This window comes from Bombina bombina, chromosome 2 (genome assembly GCF_027579735.1).
Source record: "Bombina bombina isolate aBomBom1 chromosome 2, aBomBom1.pri, whole genome shotgun sequence".
Lineage (NCBI taxonomy): Eukaryota > Metazoa > Chordata > Amphibia > Anura > Bombinatoridae > Bombina > Bombina bombina.
Window position 1 is genome coordinate 665,999,768 of NC_069500.1, and position 17,831 is coordinate 666,017,598.

Consider the following 17,831-nt stretch of genomic DNA (forward strand, 5'->3'; position numbering starts at 1 on the left):
AAAAGAAGATATTTTCAAGCATTTAAGGAAATTTAAATCTGAACCTGACTAATTGGAAAAAACGCTACCCAATGTATTAAGTGCCGTCCTTCTCCTTTCACCGAAAATCTCTCACTACAGCGAGGCTTAAGCAGTCAGTTGGGGCCCTGGGTTAAACCCAGCAATACACAGAGACGCTATCCTGTTTTCAAAGAACCAAAAAAAAAAAAAAAAAAATGTCTCTATAAAAAAAATGCAATTTAGCTGTTATGACATGTCTGTATTGCATAGAGTCTTTCATAATTTGGTATTCTAGGAGCATTTTGAATTGTCTATTACTATCTACTTATTTACTATTTAGGGCTGTAGGACTTCCCACGATAAGTATAATTATGTAATCAAATTTACAGGTTTAGAAAATGTAAATTTCCCTATATGGTGAGTTTAATTCTGTTTATATATCCTCTTTTCCCTCCTACTTTATGGAAGAAATTAGAAAAAATATTTATTGAGCCATATAAAAGAGAACTGCTCTATTGCTAGGTTGCCAGACTGAGATATATAATAAGATTCATTGTCTGTCAAATATGTTGCAAATATGTTTTTTTTTCTGTACCTATATGAGTAAGGCTTGTCATACTACGCTTCAGTGATAATCAATTGCTTTAGGATAATTCTTGCATTTTTTCTAACAGTATTGCCTTTGTACGGCTAAATATTTCTGTTTCTCACTATATTCACTAGGAGCATATTCACTCCTCACTATTTAGGGTCCATTTTTTTCCCCCTTCATCTTCCTTTCATCTCTTTGTTTTTTTTTGTAATACTCTAAATTTAGAGCTTTTCTGATGTTGGAATATACCCACATATATACATACACACACACTTATACACATATACAAACACATACACTTTTTCACCTTTCCTATATATGGAAACATTTCTCACCCACACAAACACTTGATCACCAATCATGCCGCCAAAAGCAAAAGATAAAAAATCCAACTTATTGGATAATAGCACAGAAAGTATCATTGAAACACATGCCATTTCTCCAGAATATCCTGCATTAATGATGCAGCTGTCAGAATTTTTCTCCCCCCAATTAGATGCTATTAAAAAAGAGCTAGGTGGCATCACTAATGAAATTACAGCTATAGCATCAGATTTAAAACAATTTGCATCAAGGTTAACAGAAGCAGAAGACAGGATATCTAATATAGAGGACCAACTTAATAACCAAGAGGAAATAGTTAACAAACATGACAATAAATTACCTATTATGTCAGCTAAAATTGAGGATATTCGGCTAGTTGGCCTTCCGGAGACCCCGGCTTATGAAGACCGAATCTATTTTACTTCTCAGCTTCTCCCACAAATGTTAGTTTTCCCTCAGGAAAAATTACCCATTCTTATTGAAAGAGCACACAGAGTAGGAGTAAATCGAGCCCATCAAGATGGCCCTAGCCTTGATAGGATGCTTATATTTAAAGTCTTAAACTTCCAAGACAAATTAGAGTACTTCAAATATTATCGTAAAAATGCACCATTAATGATAGATAATCGTAAAATACTTCTCTTTCAAGATTTCTCTAATGAAACGCAGATTAAAAGAAAGGAGATGTCCCCTTTTTTCCCTCAACTGATAGATAAAGGATATAAAGTCAGGATGATATACCCAGCAAAAATATTCATTGAGAATAATGGCAGAACTAACACACTTAATAATAGCAAAGAAGCCAGAGATTTTCTCACCAATGATAATTCGCAGAAATAGTCATATTTTCATCTTACTTTAAGGGAAGATACCTACTCTTTTGAATTTGATTATGCTTTTTTTAAGTCTTAATATAGACCTTCTCCAGGTCTCATCATTTTTTCCAGTGTGTATGGGTAGACAGAAGTTCTACCCAGGTTATTTTAATTTCTGGAACCTTAGGGATGTTTTTTTTTCCCCCTTCTTCTCGTTCTTCCCCCTCTCTTCCTCATATTTCTCGGTTATATGTTCATGGTCCGGTTCCGGACCAGGGTTATTTTTTTGATATATAAAACTGTTTGATGGTTCCATTTAAGATTCTTTCATGGAATGTTGGTGGAATAACATCCCCTATTAAACGTAAACAAATTATATCCCAATTAGGTAAATATTCCTCAGATATTGTATTCCTGCAAGAAACCATAAAAATGCTGAACTGTCAAAATTAATTACACGATGGGTTGGACAAGTCTTTGCGACCCCATGTGCAAATGTGACGTTGCAATCCTTTTTAATAAAAACCTAGAATTTAAAGTGATTGCTACCGAATATGACATAGATAATAGATTCATTATTATGCATATTTCTATTAGAGGCTATGAATTCATCTTATGTAATGTCTATGGTCCAAATAAATATTCAATCGGGTTCTGGGATAAAATTAAACAAAAACTCTATCCCTATTGTAGTGCCAGATTAGTATTGGGTGGTGATTTCAATATGACACTTTCCCCACATATAGAAAGATTGTCTCTGAGCAAACGACAAGACAACAAAGCAAGTAAATATTTTAAAAAATTCTGTACTATACTCAAACTTAATGACATTTGGAGGATTAAATTCCCGGACATTTCCACGTTTTCATGTGAGTCCAAATCGCATTGCTCATTTTCAAGAATTGACTATATTCTAATATCAGATCAGCTTTTGCAGTTAAAACTATCCCCAAAGATCTATGATATTATTATTTCAGATCATGCGATAATCTCTTTATTGATCCATTTACGTCAAAGAGATAACTTTCAGAATACCAGCTTCCCCCCCCCCCCCCCTGCTATCTAAGTAAAAATAGCAAATTCATTAAGTGGTTAAAATTACAATGGCAGGAATTTTTTAGTAATAATTTTGTATATTACAACAAAAGTGAAATATTCTGGGAAAAATTTAAAGCTGTCCTAAGAGGACAAATTAAGTCATATATGTGTCATCATAAAAAGAAGTGTCTACTAAATGAGAGACAACTATCTAATCAAGTCAAAATCACGTTTAATCAATACAAATCCCATCCTTCTCAGAGCAATTGGCTATATTATTCTCAGTGCAGAACTAAAAGAGATATATATATTAAACAGCAATGCCTCGAGGAAGAGACCAAATTTGGTAATCGTTTCAAAGGTCATTTTGGTAGCTCTGCCAAATATCTGGCACAAATTACTAAAAATAGCAAAAGTAAAAACTATATTGTGGCTATTAAGGACGATCAAAAGAGATTTACAGGTAATAATAATATCAGAAGATTTTTTTTGAGTACTTTCAAGAATTATACACCACCCAATCGACAGATCTTGGTAATAAAGAGTGCTTCTGGGATAAAATAAAAACCCTGCAACTCTCTCTTTCCGAACTTGAAACACTAAATGCTCCAATTACCAAGGAAGAAATCCTGTCAACAATTAAAAATGCTAAATTAAACAAAGCATCTGGGCGAGACGGAATTTCGATGGAACTATATAAAATACTTATGGAAGAAATTAGCAATACCTTAGAGCTTCTTTTCAATAATTATTACATAACGTCTTCCCCTCTTTCCAATCTTTTTTCTGCAGCTAATATAACTCTAATCGCTAAAAAGGGCAAAGACCCTGAACTTACAGTTTCTTATAGACCTATATCTGTTTTAAATTCTGACTATAAAATTCTACTCTCCATTATTGCCAATAGAATAAAGGGGTTTTTGTCCAAAATAATCCACGTAGAACAAACCGGATTCATGAATGAACGTTCCGTAACCTCCAATCTTCGAAAAGTAGAGACACTGTTAGACTTTTTTTGGAATCAAAATCTGACCCCAAAAGAGATAAAGTGAAAACTAGATAAGGACCTAGCCATACTATCCGTAGACGCCGAGAAGGCTTTTGATTCCATATCATGGGATCATCTCCTATACACATTAGAATGTTTTGGTATTGGATGTTGCTTAGATTTCATTGCCAAGATATATAAAATCCATACTCAACACTTTTAATAAACGGTAACCTTTCAGATAGAATTGTTCTAGGTCGAGGTACGTGACAAGGGTGCCCTTTGTCCCCTTTATTGTTCAACATCGCAATCGAACCTTTAGCAATCTGGCTTCGTTCAGAATTATCAGGGATAAGAATTGGTACAATGGTTTTTAAAATTTCTCTTTATGCTGATGATTTGCTAATTTTTTTAGAGGATTCAGTAAAGTCTATCCCAAGAATTCTTCATATACTAGCAATCTTCAGCTCTTTTTCAGGCTATAAGATCAATGTTCAAAAAAGTGAACTTTTATGGATACAAAAATGTAAGAGAAGTTGTATTGAACATCCCTTCAAAAATATGGACAATATTAAGTACTTGGGCATTACACTACATAAAAATCCTAAAATGTGGTATAATTTAAATTTCACACCGGTGTTTGAAAAAGTGATTTTTAGATCTTAAAATTTGGGCTTCACTCCCTCTTTCTTTGCTTGCCCAAGTTAATTTGGTCAAAACAATTATCTTTCCTCGGATACTTTATCTGCTTCAAAACCTACCTTTATTCATTCCTAGTGTAGAAATTAGGAAGTTTTATACGACTTGTTCACAATTTCTATGGAAAGGTAATAAGGCCCGTATCTCAATAGCGAAACTTTGCCAAAAAAAGATGAATTGTGGATTTGTGCTGCCGGATATTAAGTTATACAATCTGACCACACTAGCAAAAATAGCCATGGGATGGCTGATTGGTTCAAATAAAATTTCCTCTGTGGAGGCAGAGAGTGTACTTATAGCTCCTTTCTCTTTAAAGGCTGCTTTGCACTGTCCCATAAAAAAACTTCCATCTAATATATGTAATCTTGTATCCTTTAAAAATATTATTTTAGCCTGGCAAAAGATTTGCGCTATGCTGGATTTAGATTCTCATATTTTCTACCAATTCAAGGTAACTCTGAGTTTATCCCAGGGATATACAATTCAATATATTGGACCTGGGCTCAAAAAGGACTTAAATATATTCACCATTTTTTTCCATCTCAGGACAAATGCTTTCTTTAAACTATATAATGACCCATTTTGAACTCCCTAGACATAGCCAATTCGCGTATTTACAAACACGTCATTATATTAACTCACAAGACTGGGGTAGTTGTGTTGATGTTTGCTGGTCTGAGATTAATAAATGTATCAAAAAGGCTGCTGCGGGCAAATTTACAATTATTCTTCTATATAATATCATGTTAGCTAAGCAGGGACAACTCTTTTCTCAAAATTTGGTCTCTTTCTGGCGCCAATATTTTCATCTATTTGAGTTAGCAAATATCTCTCAGAGCTTCTCTGCATTAGAGAAATTGAATATATCAATCGCCTGGAAAGAATCACATACCAAATTACTTCATAATACATATCTAACTCCACTCAAAATGTCCAAATTCTCTTCTGCAACACAACAGTGCTGCCCAAAATGCCATCTATCAAATGTGGATATCATACATACGCTTTTTTATTGCCCAAAAATTAACCAACTTTGGGGTAAAGTTAATCATTGGTACAATAGGCAGTTTCATGACAGTTTTAAAATACAAGCCTATCACGTAATTTTTCTGATCCACCCAAATCTAGTTGAAACAAAACCCAAGAATCTAAAGACGCTAAATACGATAATTATAGTAACTAGAATTTTGACTTTGAACCCAGATTTTCCCAATTTCGCACTATGCTCCTCCAACAATTAGTGTTTGAATCACACAATACAGTTTTTCAGTTTAAGGATAGGGCTGAGGAATTTTTATACAATTGGAGACCCATAATTAATCTATACCCACTTACCACACAGAAACAAATATTGGCTCCTCTGGGTTTTACTGAAGCATATAGGAACTTTTTTGGTTATTAACTTCAGTAGCTGTGCCCAGGACCGAAATTCGTGACTTGCCACCACTGACAAAAGTAGAGGGGGGAGGGAGGAGTGGAAAAATGTTAGATTTTTTTTTTTTGTTTGTTTGTTTGTTTTATGTGATTATGTGATATTTTGTTGATTTTGCATTATGTGTTTTAACTTAGGAAAAACTTCCAACAGGTATATTTTGGTTTTGGCCCCAAAAATCTAAATTATTTTAGATATAGATATAGATAGTTTTTTCAGTTATGGAAATGTTAGGCCTAAGTGGTTACCTTTAATAAGATTGAGAAAGTTTATAGCATACCTTGTTATTCGGATATATAATTTAATATACATATTTAAACTATGTAAAAGTTGCAACACCTATATCCACCTATCCTCTGTATTTTGATTATATGTATACACAGGTATGCTCGGATATAGTCTATGTATGTGCATGCATAGATATGCATGGATATATAGGTAATAGGATAGTTTTAGGTATAATTTAGTAGAACATATCTCTACGATCTTAATTAGGCCAAGATAGTCTAGGATATATGAGACTATGTTGATAAATAACACTTGTAAAGATATTTTTTTACAAATGTTTGGCCTTATCTATGATTTACAATTAGGAAAAGAAGAGCTTGTTGTACTATATTGTTTTATTATATGATTCACCCTGCGAAGTGCAAAGTTGTATTATTTTTGCTCATATTATGTCTTGTACTTTGTTGGATAATAAATAAAGATAAAAAAAAAGGAATTAGTTAGAAAGTTGCTTAAAATTGCATGCTCTATCTGAATCATGAAAGAAAAAAAAATGTGTTTCATATCCCTTTAAGGTAACATTTACCTAGTAGTATGGTACATTATTAAAAGGTTGAGAAAAATACAAAGTTCAGGCATAGTTTAACATTAAAGTGTATAAGACATATAATTGGATATTTATTGACTTTATGCTGAGAAAAGTTATGAATACCATATTTCATAAGAGATATTTGGAGTGAATGCATCTAAACGTAGGGGAAAAAAACAAATTTTTTACATATGGTAAGTCAAGGTAATTGATGATTGGTTGCAACATATATGTATACAGGGTTGTTGGTCCTACTTTGAAAAATGAAGAATAAGAAGAAAAATAGAGAGCCAAATTGTGTGGGGTTGGGGAAGGGGGTAGGGAAAGAAAAAAAAAATAAAAAAAAATATATATATATATATATATATATATATATATATATATATATTTTGTGTAAGATATTGTGGAGATGTGGAGGCTCCAAAATCTTTTCTAGCCAGGGTGACCAAATCTCATAATAGTAGTAAACTTTGTCCAGAACTCTGTGGGAGTAAAACTCAATTTTTCTGATGTAGTGTATTATGGAAAAGAGTTGTGAGAAGGGTGGTGACTCTTTAGTTTTCCATGTTCTTGCTAATGTTAATTTAGTAGCCATAGAGACGTAAATCACTAGGGCTTTATTGGCTGTGTTTAAGGTTGTGATTTGCATATATAGTAGGCAAGCTTCCGGTGAGTATGGTGGAGTGAGGTGTAGTTGGTTGAGGATTATGTATAAATTTTGCCAGATAGGTTGAATTTTGGGACAGGACCACCATATATGTAATGCTGTACCTAGCTGTCCATATCCTCGCCAACACAAAGGGGAGTGTGTGTCATATATCTTATGAAGCATATTAGGTGCCATCTGACTAAGATTTTATAATGAAGTTCCCATAGAGTGACACAATGTAGGAGCATTTAAAAGTTTCACCTATTTATTTAGGGGAGTGTAATAGGCTGTTGTTATCTCTTTTCATTGTGGTTATTTTGGATTGGGCCATGCGGTGTCTGAGTTTTGCTGCCAATAAGGAGGAGGCTTTATTGCCTTGGTAATAGTAAGTTTGTTTAAACTTTTCTAGGATATAATGTGTCCTGTGGAGTTCCAAGGTCTGTATTTGTTTGTAGACTGACACAATTTCATCATTTATAGTGGTAGAGTGGTAAGTACTGATAACGAGGCTCCCTGATTCTTACGTAAATCTGCGTCTTTCTTAATAAAATGTCCTCTAAGATAGGCTTTGAGGGAGGCCCAGAGAATCACTGTCCAATTTTGTGAGTTATCATTGATATTCAGAAATTCAGAGATCTTCTCTTGGAGTTCTATTTTATAGATAGGGTCTGTGACTAACCAATCTTTGAGCCACAATGTAGGGGGGGGGGGATTTGTTCTTCAGATGAGGACCAAGTAATAAAATCAAAGCATCATGATCAGACCAAGAAATTGGGGAGATTTTGGTATATGAGATTTGATCAAGAATTCGAGAGCTCGTAAAAAAGTAATCTATACTTGTATGCGATTTATGGGGGGACGAGTAAAAGGTGAACTCCTTGTCATGTGGGTGAAATGATCTCCAAGTATCATATAGATTGTATTTATTAAAGAGAGTTTGAAAGGCTTTAGATAGTGAGTGGGTCGACCTCTCCGAAGAAGAAATCTTTGGCCCTGACCTGTCTTAAATGTGGTCCCAAATGAGATTGAAATCTCCACCAATAATCAGTTCACCCTGTCTCGCGGCTGACACTGACCTTATCAGTTTACTCAAAAACTGGATTTGTTTAGTGTTGGGAGCACATTTATTTTACATATCAGTATTATGAAGCAGGTTTGGGGGTGCATTCTACAAAGATGGCATCATATTTGACATTATTTATGACTAATAAATATGGCTACACCTCTAGTTTTTATTTAAAGGATGCTTCAACAACTATTGGGTATTTTTTAAAGGTATGTGTTTTACCTGGTGTTGAGATCCAATGGGTTTCCTGAAGGAAAGCTATATCTGTTTCAGTTTGCTGTAGGTGGTTTAAAAGGAGACTGCGTTTCATGGGTGAGTTGAGTCCTTGGACATTTAGTGTAGTTAGCTGAAGACCTTCCATTCTTAAAAAAAAAAAAAAAAAAAAAAAAAGGGAAAGGGAGGAGGGAAAGATAGGACCTGGAAGGGGAGAAGCTCAAGTTTCTTATTGAGTGGGAATCGGAACAGTATAGTAGTGAGTATACCAAAAAAGTACTGGATAGAGTAGTTTTAGATAATTATAACTGCAATGCTAATATATTACTATCGTTGGGGTGAATCAGTGGTCAAGAGCAGCTTTATATTGGAGAAAGGGTTAGAATGAGGGGAGAGTAGGATAATGTAACCTCTAAATGGAGTAAAGTGGTACGGAGCGACTGGAGTGATTAGTACGTGTTAATAAAGAGCAATAGTCTTGTTTTAAGATGTTGAGGGGATTTTATGAGGAAACTATTTATAAGAATAGAGTGGGGTCAAAAAGAAAATGGGAGTATTAGGTAAAGCATGGAATTGAATATGGAGTAGAAAGGAAGTATTATCAGGGCTGTAGTGAGGTATGTCGTGGATGTCCTGGGTATGAAGGGGGAGATAATGGAGGTAAGTTGGCCCTCCAGTTATGTTGTGGTGTAGTAGGTGGTTAGGGAGGTCATAAAGATGGGACCTTTTGAATCTAAAGGTAAGGGGGATGTAAAATGATGTCTTGGGATCTTAAGTATAGGGGCTATATTGTAATAGCAATATTCGAATAATAAAGATAAGAACGTCAGATATGTAAAGACAGGATTACTATAGAGATTTTAAGATAATCAATACAGATAGAGGGACCAGGTAAAATATTTTTAGGAGTAAGTTCAAGTCCTGAACTTCAACATTTTATGAAATCTAAAGCATGAAAATAATAACTTAAAACATTTATTCAACATGTATTTAATATTAGACTAAACAAAGGTTAAGATTAAATGGTAATCCTGAATTAATCCAGAGGCCCCAATCAAGGGAATAATGGTTCAGACTAACAGTTGTATAAAAATTTGAGGCAGCTGAAAACATAGAATACAAAAAACTGACTATATCCTAATACCTAGGTTAGTTCCTAAGACATGGTTAATGCATTCTAGGACAGATAACATAGCAACAAAACTCTTGTTAGTAACATAGTGATTAATCAAGCCTGGTAAGAAAACTGCTGAACCCCTTTAACCTTGAATGTTGTCTAAATTAAAAACCATTCTATTACAAGTCTAGGATTTCAAAAGAAATAATTAATGAGATATATGTGACTGTAGTCAAAGACTTTAAATGGTATTGGAGTGATATGTTTGGGAATATTTGAAGTTAATTTCGATTGGTGTTAGACTATGGGCTCCATGTACGAAGCAGCGAAAGCTGCTCTGGAGCCCTTGCGGGGCAGGTTTGCATATGTGAGCCTGCTTCCTGCAATGTAAGAAGCAGGCGGTCATTAGACCACTGTTTCTTACACCCTACACCACCTCTGAGGTGGCGAGGGGAAATCACTGAGAGTTCCTCGCTCTCAGTGATTGACAGCCCCTTCAGTCGCGTGAGGGGTGGGTGAGGGGTGGGCATTACACACTCCGATGTGTGTATAATGATACATACAGGCAAGCGGATCAACAGATCCACTGCCCGTGTGTAGCAAAGTTGAGAATCTGTCTGCCCGCCACTTAGTACATGGAGCCCTATGTGTAATCTCATTTAAGGAATGAGCTTTGCATAGGCCTATGGTTCTATGCTCAAGGTATAGAGGTATGTAAATCTTCAAGGATAAGACCTAAGATAGAACTGGACAAAGAATTGTATTTGTGATTGAGCAGAGGTTAAAGACCTGGATGCACTTATATATCTGAGCAGCAGACTATGGTTAAGTATAGTCCTGTAACTTAATCCTAGTCAGAATAAAGTGATTTCTGGGTCTATGGATCAGAGTGTAGTCTGATATTAAGCGTGTGAATGTAGTTGTGCTATTATTGAAGTAGTAATGAGCTAGTTGTGGTGATAGAAATGGAGTAAGACCAATGTAGGCCTGAAAATTCAGGCAGTACAAGTAATATAATAAAGGTAACAGAGATACATAACTTTAGGTGATAACACATCAACAACAGCAACAATTAAGACAGAAGTCCTAAGTGAACCAAAAAGCAAAAATCTTGTTTAAAGGATACATTGGGTCTTAAGGGTAAGATATGTATTCATATGTAAGCCCATGTTGACCCTAAGAGGCGGCTAAATTCTGAAAAGAAGTATTGTGTAAGAATTTAAGACAGTTTCCTTGATTGAGTTATGTCTTTTCGTTTAGGTTGATGTATAGGTCTTATGGGGAGTGATTGCCACTCTGGAGCCATTATGGAAAGAACCTTGGAGTTCTCAGATGTCTTTTTCTTTGAGTCCGAGGGTTGGGATATGCCGAGTGATTGAAGGAGTTTCATGCCTTGCTCTGGTGAGGAGTCATGTATGAGTGATCTCCATATTGAAAGAAGATCTTCACCGGAAATCCCCATCTATATTTAACATTGTTGTGACGTAGGGCTTGAGTGAACTGTTGGAAGCTTCATCTTTTGTCTAGAGTATGTGGGGAAAGGTCTGGATAAATTTGGATATTGTGGTATGGATCTTTCAGATTTTTGTTGGTGAAAGAAGCTCTAAGAATTTTCTCCTTAAAGGTATAGTAGTGTAATCTAATGATGACATCTCTTGGGGTATATGAGGCTGTATTTCTGGGTCCAAGAGATCTATGAGCCTTGCCAATAAGGAGCTCTTGATCTTGAAGGGTTCCAAGTAGTTCTTTGAATAAACCAGTGAGATATTCTTGAATGTCTGTAGATCCTATATCCTCTGGTATGCCCCGTATACTAAGATTATTACAGTGTGACCTATCTTCCAGGTCCGCCAGCTTGGATTCAAGATTTGAAATCTGTTCAGCAAGGTTCTGAGTGTAAGATAAAAGATTTGCATTATCAATGTTCAGGTCTTCATGTTTCCTTTCCAAGGTCTCTGTTTTTTCTCATAAAGAAGAGATGTCTTAAGGAATGTATAGTGAATATCGATTTTGTTCAAAAGAACTTTGATGGAGTCAAGTATGGTTGCTTGTGAAAGAGTGGCTCAATCTGTATTTAGGTTTTCAGATTTATGAGCAGCTCTAAAGGGAGTAGTGGAATCTCTGGTGGCGGCATCTGAAATATCCTGGTCAGAAATATTTTTACTGTTGAAGTGATCTGTCAAGGTTCTTTTAGTGTTATCTTGGTGCTTTTGTTTTCTCTTCATGGCCCAGTTTTTTACCTTTATCTTAAGCCAGAAAAGGGAGACTTGAGATGATGACTTCACTGATTAGAATGGAAACTGGGGGGAGTGTATCCAATACCCCAACCTCATGCAGTTAGCATCCTATACTCAAATAATCCATCCAGTAATAGTTTTGGACTAATCTAAACAGCGTGGTCTAATATTTAATTGTGCTAAGTGAACAATAGTAATTCAATATTAGAAAGATCTAGAGGCCCATATATATATATTAAACTCCTTCTGAATGTAGCCCCTCTCCTGGGGAGGTGCCCTCTATGGGTGAAGTGGGTAAAAGGAATGAGGGTATGACCCACAGATAATGGAGGCCTGCGGGAAAGGGAGAAGAGGGGTTTAAGTGAGATATATGGTGGTTATCCGTAGTTGAGAGCTATATAGAGATTCTCACTTCAGAAAATTTTAGCGAAAGCTGTTCAACAAGGCCAGAGTCCTAGAAGCATTAGGTAAACATGAGCACTTTGTTTAGTAATGTTTCTTTCAGAGTACCTGTATTGGAAATATATAAGGTTGAGTGGTATGAGAAACCTGATTCAGTGGAGCAACGGTGTGAGCACAAAAGTTTGGATGCCTTGAAAGGTGCTCAGGGTGATATAAGCCCAAAGATAAAAGGTAATGTGATGAGTAGGCATATAGATGTTGTGGCCATGACCAAATCCCTAAGATCTAGGTAGCATTAGGTTGTATGGGCAACTAGTAGTAGATATACCTGTGTGACGGCCAGTAAAAATGTATGCTGAAGCGCTTGTCTGTATTAGGTATATAGTACCAAAACTACAGGAAGATGAGAGGGCTCATTCCTTAGATCTCTTGGATTGTAAAACTGTGTTTCAGTAGTGTAAGGACTGAGTGGCTTTAAGTATTCAAGAAAGGGATTCTCTTTGGGCTTGTCACTATGTGACACTTAGGATTATGGTTTTAAGAATGAATATAAACCATCAGCCTCCTCAGTAGAAATGTACCTCCCAAACTCTATGCTGAACTTCTCAGCTGCCATGTGTGTCAGGAGAGTCCCCTTACGCAATGTGTGAATAGTAAAGTAGCAGTCTTAATGTGTGATCCCTTCACCCATGAATATAATTCTGTTTGGGTGTGTTCTTCAAAGGAGACTTACAGTTTTTGCTCAGTCAATATGAGACCTAGAGGATCCAGAGATCAATCCACAGAAGTCTGAATGTAGCTCCAAGTTCCGTGTGCCAGCTACAATGTTGAAGTAAGATGGCAGATTTTCATGGCCTTTTAGTTAGCCCTCATAGAAGTGGAAAGGAGCAAATAGTTAGGCCAAGGTACAATCCCACAAACCAGTCACTGGCCCCAGAAGTGTATAAAATGAGTTAGATGGTGGGTTTTAAAATATTGGATCAGATCACAAATAGACCTCTTCTCCTATGCTGCAAAGTCGCAGCTCCGTGATGCGGCTCCCGTTAATCCTAAAGTTTCGGTGTAGGTCCCCACATCAGCTAATCTGTGCTCAGTATCAGATTAGCGATGGTATGGTAAGATAGTTAGGACTTGTTTTGGAAATAAATGGGCTTTTCCTACAGTTATTCCCCTTAATTGTCAGAGGAGCCGGGATTATCAACCTTTTTAAACAATATAAATTTTGGAGTAGAGTGTCCCTTTAAGTTTTTTTTATCTGTTTTACCCAATCCTAGCATAAGAAGAACATATATTCTAGTTATATCAGATAATTTAAGTGGATAAACTATTCAAACAATGTCACTTGTAATAGATTTGAAAGCCAAAAAAGACCTAAATTGAATTCTACTTGTTCAGGCACCTTTGTTAAATAGAAGTTTCTGTACTATATAGAAACCTATTATCTGGTTTTGTCTTATGTAACCTTTACAAATTCATTTATACAAATATATACGAATTAAAATAAAAGAAACAAAGCAGAATAAAATAAAGGTTTTATTCTCTGGATATTCTTCTGTCCCACCCTAATGTACTAATCTATTGAAAAGGGGCAACATCTTTCAGAACTAGTTGAATGTTCTAATAATGTACAACAAAATAGCTGCACTATTATAATTAAGATAAAATAATGTTCTCTAGTTAAAAAGGGAAAAGATCTCAGAGCATAAGCCATAAAAAGAGAAAGAAATACATAAAGAATTCAAGTATATGAAGGTCTATGCAATTCACTAAATGAAGAAGGAAGTATACTGTAAAACTTTCACCAATGTAGACCATTTTCTTGCACTTCTCTGAAATGAAAAATAATAATACTAATAATAATAATAATAGCAATAATAATAAAATCAGTAACACTGCCTTTAAATTTGAAATCAGGTAAAAAATACAAAGAAAACAATAGATTTTAACTTAAAAAAAAATAAAAATATGAAGGGACAGAAGGAAATGTTGTTGTTCTGTAGTTGAAGAGCTTTGCATCTGGTTTTGAAAAGAATAATACTAAGCATCTTGGAAGCAAGAAAGGTACCTAGGTATTTTATGTCTACTTTTAATCATAGAAAATGAGCTTGTTAGAAGTATGTACAAATTAGGATTATTAGTAAATTTTATAAATAAAATAAATTGATTTAAAGGGACACTAAACTAAAAATGTTTCTTTTATGATTCAGATAGAGCATGCAATTTAAAAAAAAACTTTCTAATTTACTCCTATTATTTATTTTTCTTCATTCTCTTGCTATCTTTATTTAAAAATCAGCAATTTAAAACTTAGAAGCCGGCCCATTTTTGGTTCAGGACCTGGGTTACGCATGCTTATCTATGGCTAAATGTAGCCACCAATAAGCAAGCGCTATCCAGAATATTTTTCACATCTGGCAGTTGAGTCATAGGGGTCCATTTATTAAGCAGCGAATGCTGCTTCAGGGCCCCATCGTTTTAGGTCCGCCTGAGAAGGAAATTAAGAAGCAGCGGTCTGGATGATTGATGGTCCCTGCTTGTCACCTGCCAGTGACTGAGCAGAGGGCGAGATTGCACAAGCATTTCACCAGAAATGCTTGTGCAATGTTAAATGTTGACAGTGTATGCTCTATCCTCTTAATGCATCTATCCCATAATATATAATTACAATTTAATAATAAACGGCTAGATTACGAGTTTTGCGTTATGAGGGGTGCGGTGCTAACTTGTACGTTATTTCCACTGCTCACTTCCCTACAGCGCTGGTATTACAGGTTTTCATAAAACCGGAGTTATCAGGCAAGAAGTGAGCATAGAGCAAAATTGTGCTCCATACCGCACTCCAATACCAGCACTGCTGAAAGCCGCGGTGAGCTGGTTTTACATGCTCGTGCCTGATTTCCCCATAGACATCAATGGGGAGAGCCGTCTGAAAAAAAGTCTAACGCCTGCAAAAAAGTAGCGTAAAGCTCTGTAATGCAGCCCCATTGATTCCAATGGGGAAACAAAATTTATGTTTACACCTAACACCCCAAGTCTAAACACCCCAAATCTTATGCTTATTAACCCCTAATCTGCTGCCCGACATCGCTGACACCTACATTATATTTATTAACCCCTAATCTGCTGCCTCCGACATCGTCGACACCTACATTATACTTATTAACCCCTAATTTGCTGCCCTCAACATTGCTGACACCTACCTACACTTATTAACCCCTAATCTGACACCCCCAATGTCGCCGCAACCAAACTACACTTATTAACCCCTAATCTGCCACCCCCAATGTCGCTGCCACTATAATAAACATATTAACCCCTAAACCTGCGCACTCCCACATCACAAACACTAGTTAAATATTATTAACCCCTAATCTGCCGCCCCTAACATCGCCGCCACCTACCTACATTTATTAACCCCTAAACCTAAGTCTAACCCTAACCCTAACACCCCCTAACTTAAATATAATTAAAATAAATATAAATAAAACCTACTATCATTACCTAAGTAATTCCTATTTAAAACTAAATACCTGTAAAATAAACCCTAAACTAGCTACAATATAACTAATAGTTATATTGTAGCTAGCTTAGGGTTTATATTTAATTTACAGGCAAGTTTGTATTTATTTTAACTAGGTAGAATAGTTATTAAATAGTTATTGACCTTTTACTAACTACCTAGCTAAAATAAATACAAATTTACCTGTAAAATAAAACCTAACCTGTCTTACACTAACACCTAACCTTACACTACAATTAAATAAATTACATAAATTAAATACAATTACCTAAATTACAACAACAAAAATCCCCACTAAATTGCACAAAATAAAAAAAGAAATTATCAGATATTTAAACTAATTACACCTAATCTAATAGCCCTATCAAAATAAAAAAAGCCACCGTAAAATAAAAAAACGCAACGTAACTACCGCAGCTTTCAAAAAGTCCGGTTTTTGAATGGGACTTCCTTTGCGCCGGTATTACGAGTCTGTCTGGGAGGCCAAAAAGTAAGCTGTACAGCCTAAAACTACAAGATCCATAACATAAACTGAAAGTCAGTAGTTATGAGTTTTACGCTACAAAGCTGTAACATAAAACTCATAACTAAAGTGCTAAAAAGTACACTAACACCCATAGAATACCTATTAACCCCTAAACCGAGGCCCTCCCTAGGTGGCCCTCCGCCACCTTCCTACATTTATTAACCCCTAATTTCCCGCTCCCAACGTCACCGCCACTATACTAACCCTAAGTCTAACCTTAACACCCCCTAACTTTAATGTAATTAAAATAAATCTAAATAAAAACCTACTATTAATAACTAACTAATTCCTATTTAAAACTAAATACTTTCCTGTAAAATAAACCCTAAGCTAGCTACAATATAACTAATAGTTACATTGTATCTATCTTAGGTTTCATTTTTATTTCACAGCTAAGTTTGTAGTTAGTAAATAGTTATTAACTATTTAATAGCTACCTAGTTAAAATAAATACAAATTTACCTGTAAAATAAAACCTTACCTGAGTTACACTAACACCTAACCTTACACTACAATTAAATAAATTATATTTATTAAATACAATTAACTAAATTACAAAAAAAACACTAAATTGCACAAAATAAAAAAAAAATCAAATATTTAAACTAATTACACTTTATCTAATAGCCCTATCAAAATAAAAAAGCCCCCCAAAAATACAAAATACCCTAGCCTAAACTAAACTGCCAATAACCCTTAAAAGGGCCTTTTCCGGGGAATTGCCTCTGCCGTCTGGATTGACCTCTGATGAAGCAGCCAATAGCGCTGCAAAACGCACCAGAATCCGCTCCCCGCCACTGGCAACACTGGCAGACTACAAACCAGAGATCGCACACATAACAGTGTGATCAGGTTAATAGTATTCCTGCATGGTTAATGGAATAGTTGTTTCTTTTATATTGTTTATAGCAGCACAATAACGGTTCCAGTGTAAGGCATCATTGCACTTTGTCAAACACATAAGAGAATCGTTTTTGCTGCAGACTGATTTTAGCCTCTATTTTAAACATTTGTTTATATTGTACACTGGATTCCAGCTGGGAATATTTTAACTACAAAGCTGAGTACTAATACTGACTGTGTATACCTATATTTGTGTTTTGGATATTAAATAAATTGTACACATTTTATACACTGGTCCCATATTACCTCCCTCACCTTGGGATCCCTCTTACACCGGGTTGGGTTCTGGCAGGAACCTGGATGCTGGCACACCTGACACATTCCCTGTGCTGGATATATATGACTGTTTCATTGTGACTACTGCCTTCCTTGCACGGGAATATGGAAACTGTACAGGAGAATAATGAGCCTAAGACCTTTGGCTATTCTGATATGGAAGCCGCCAGGATCACTACTTTGACCCGGGGCTTCAGAGACTTTTTAAAATCTTCAC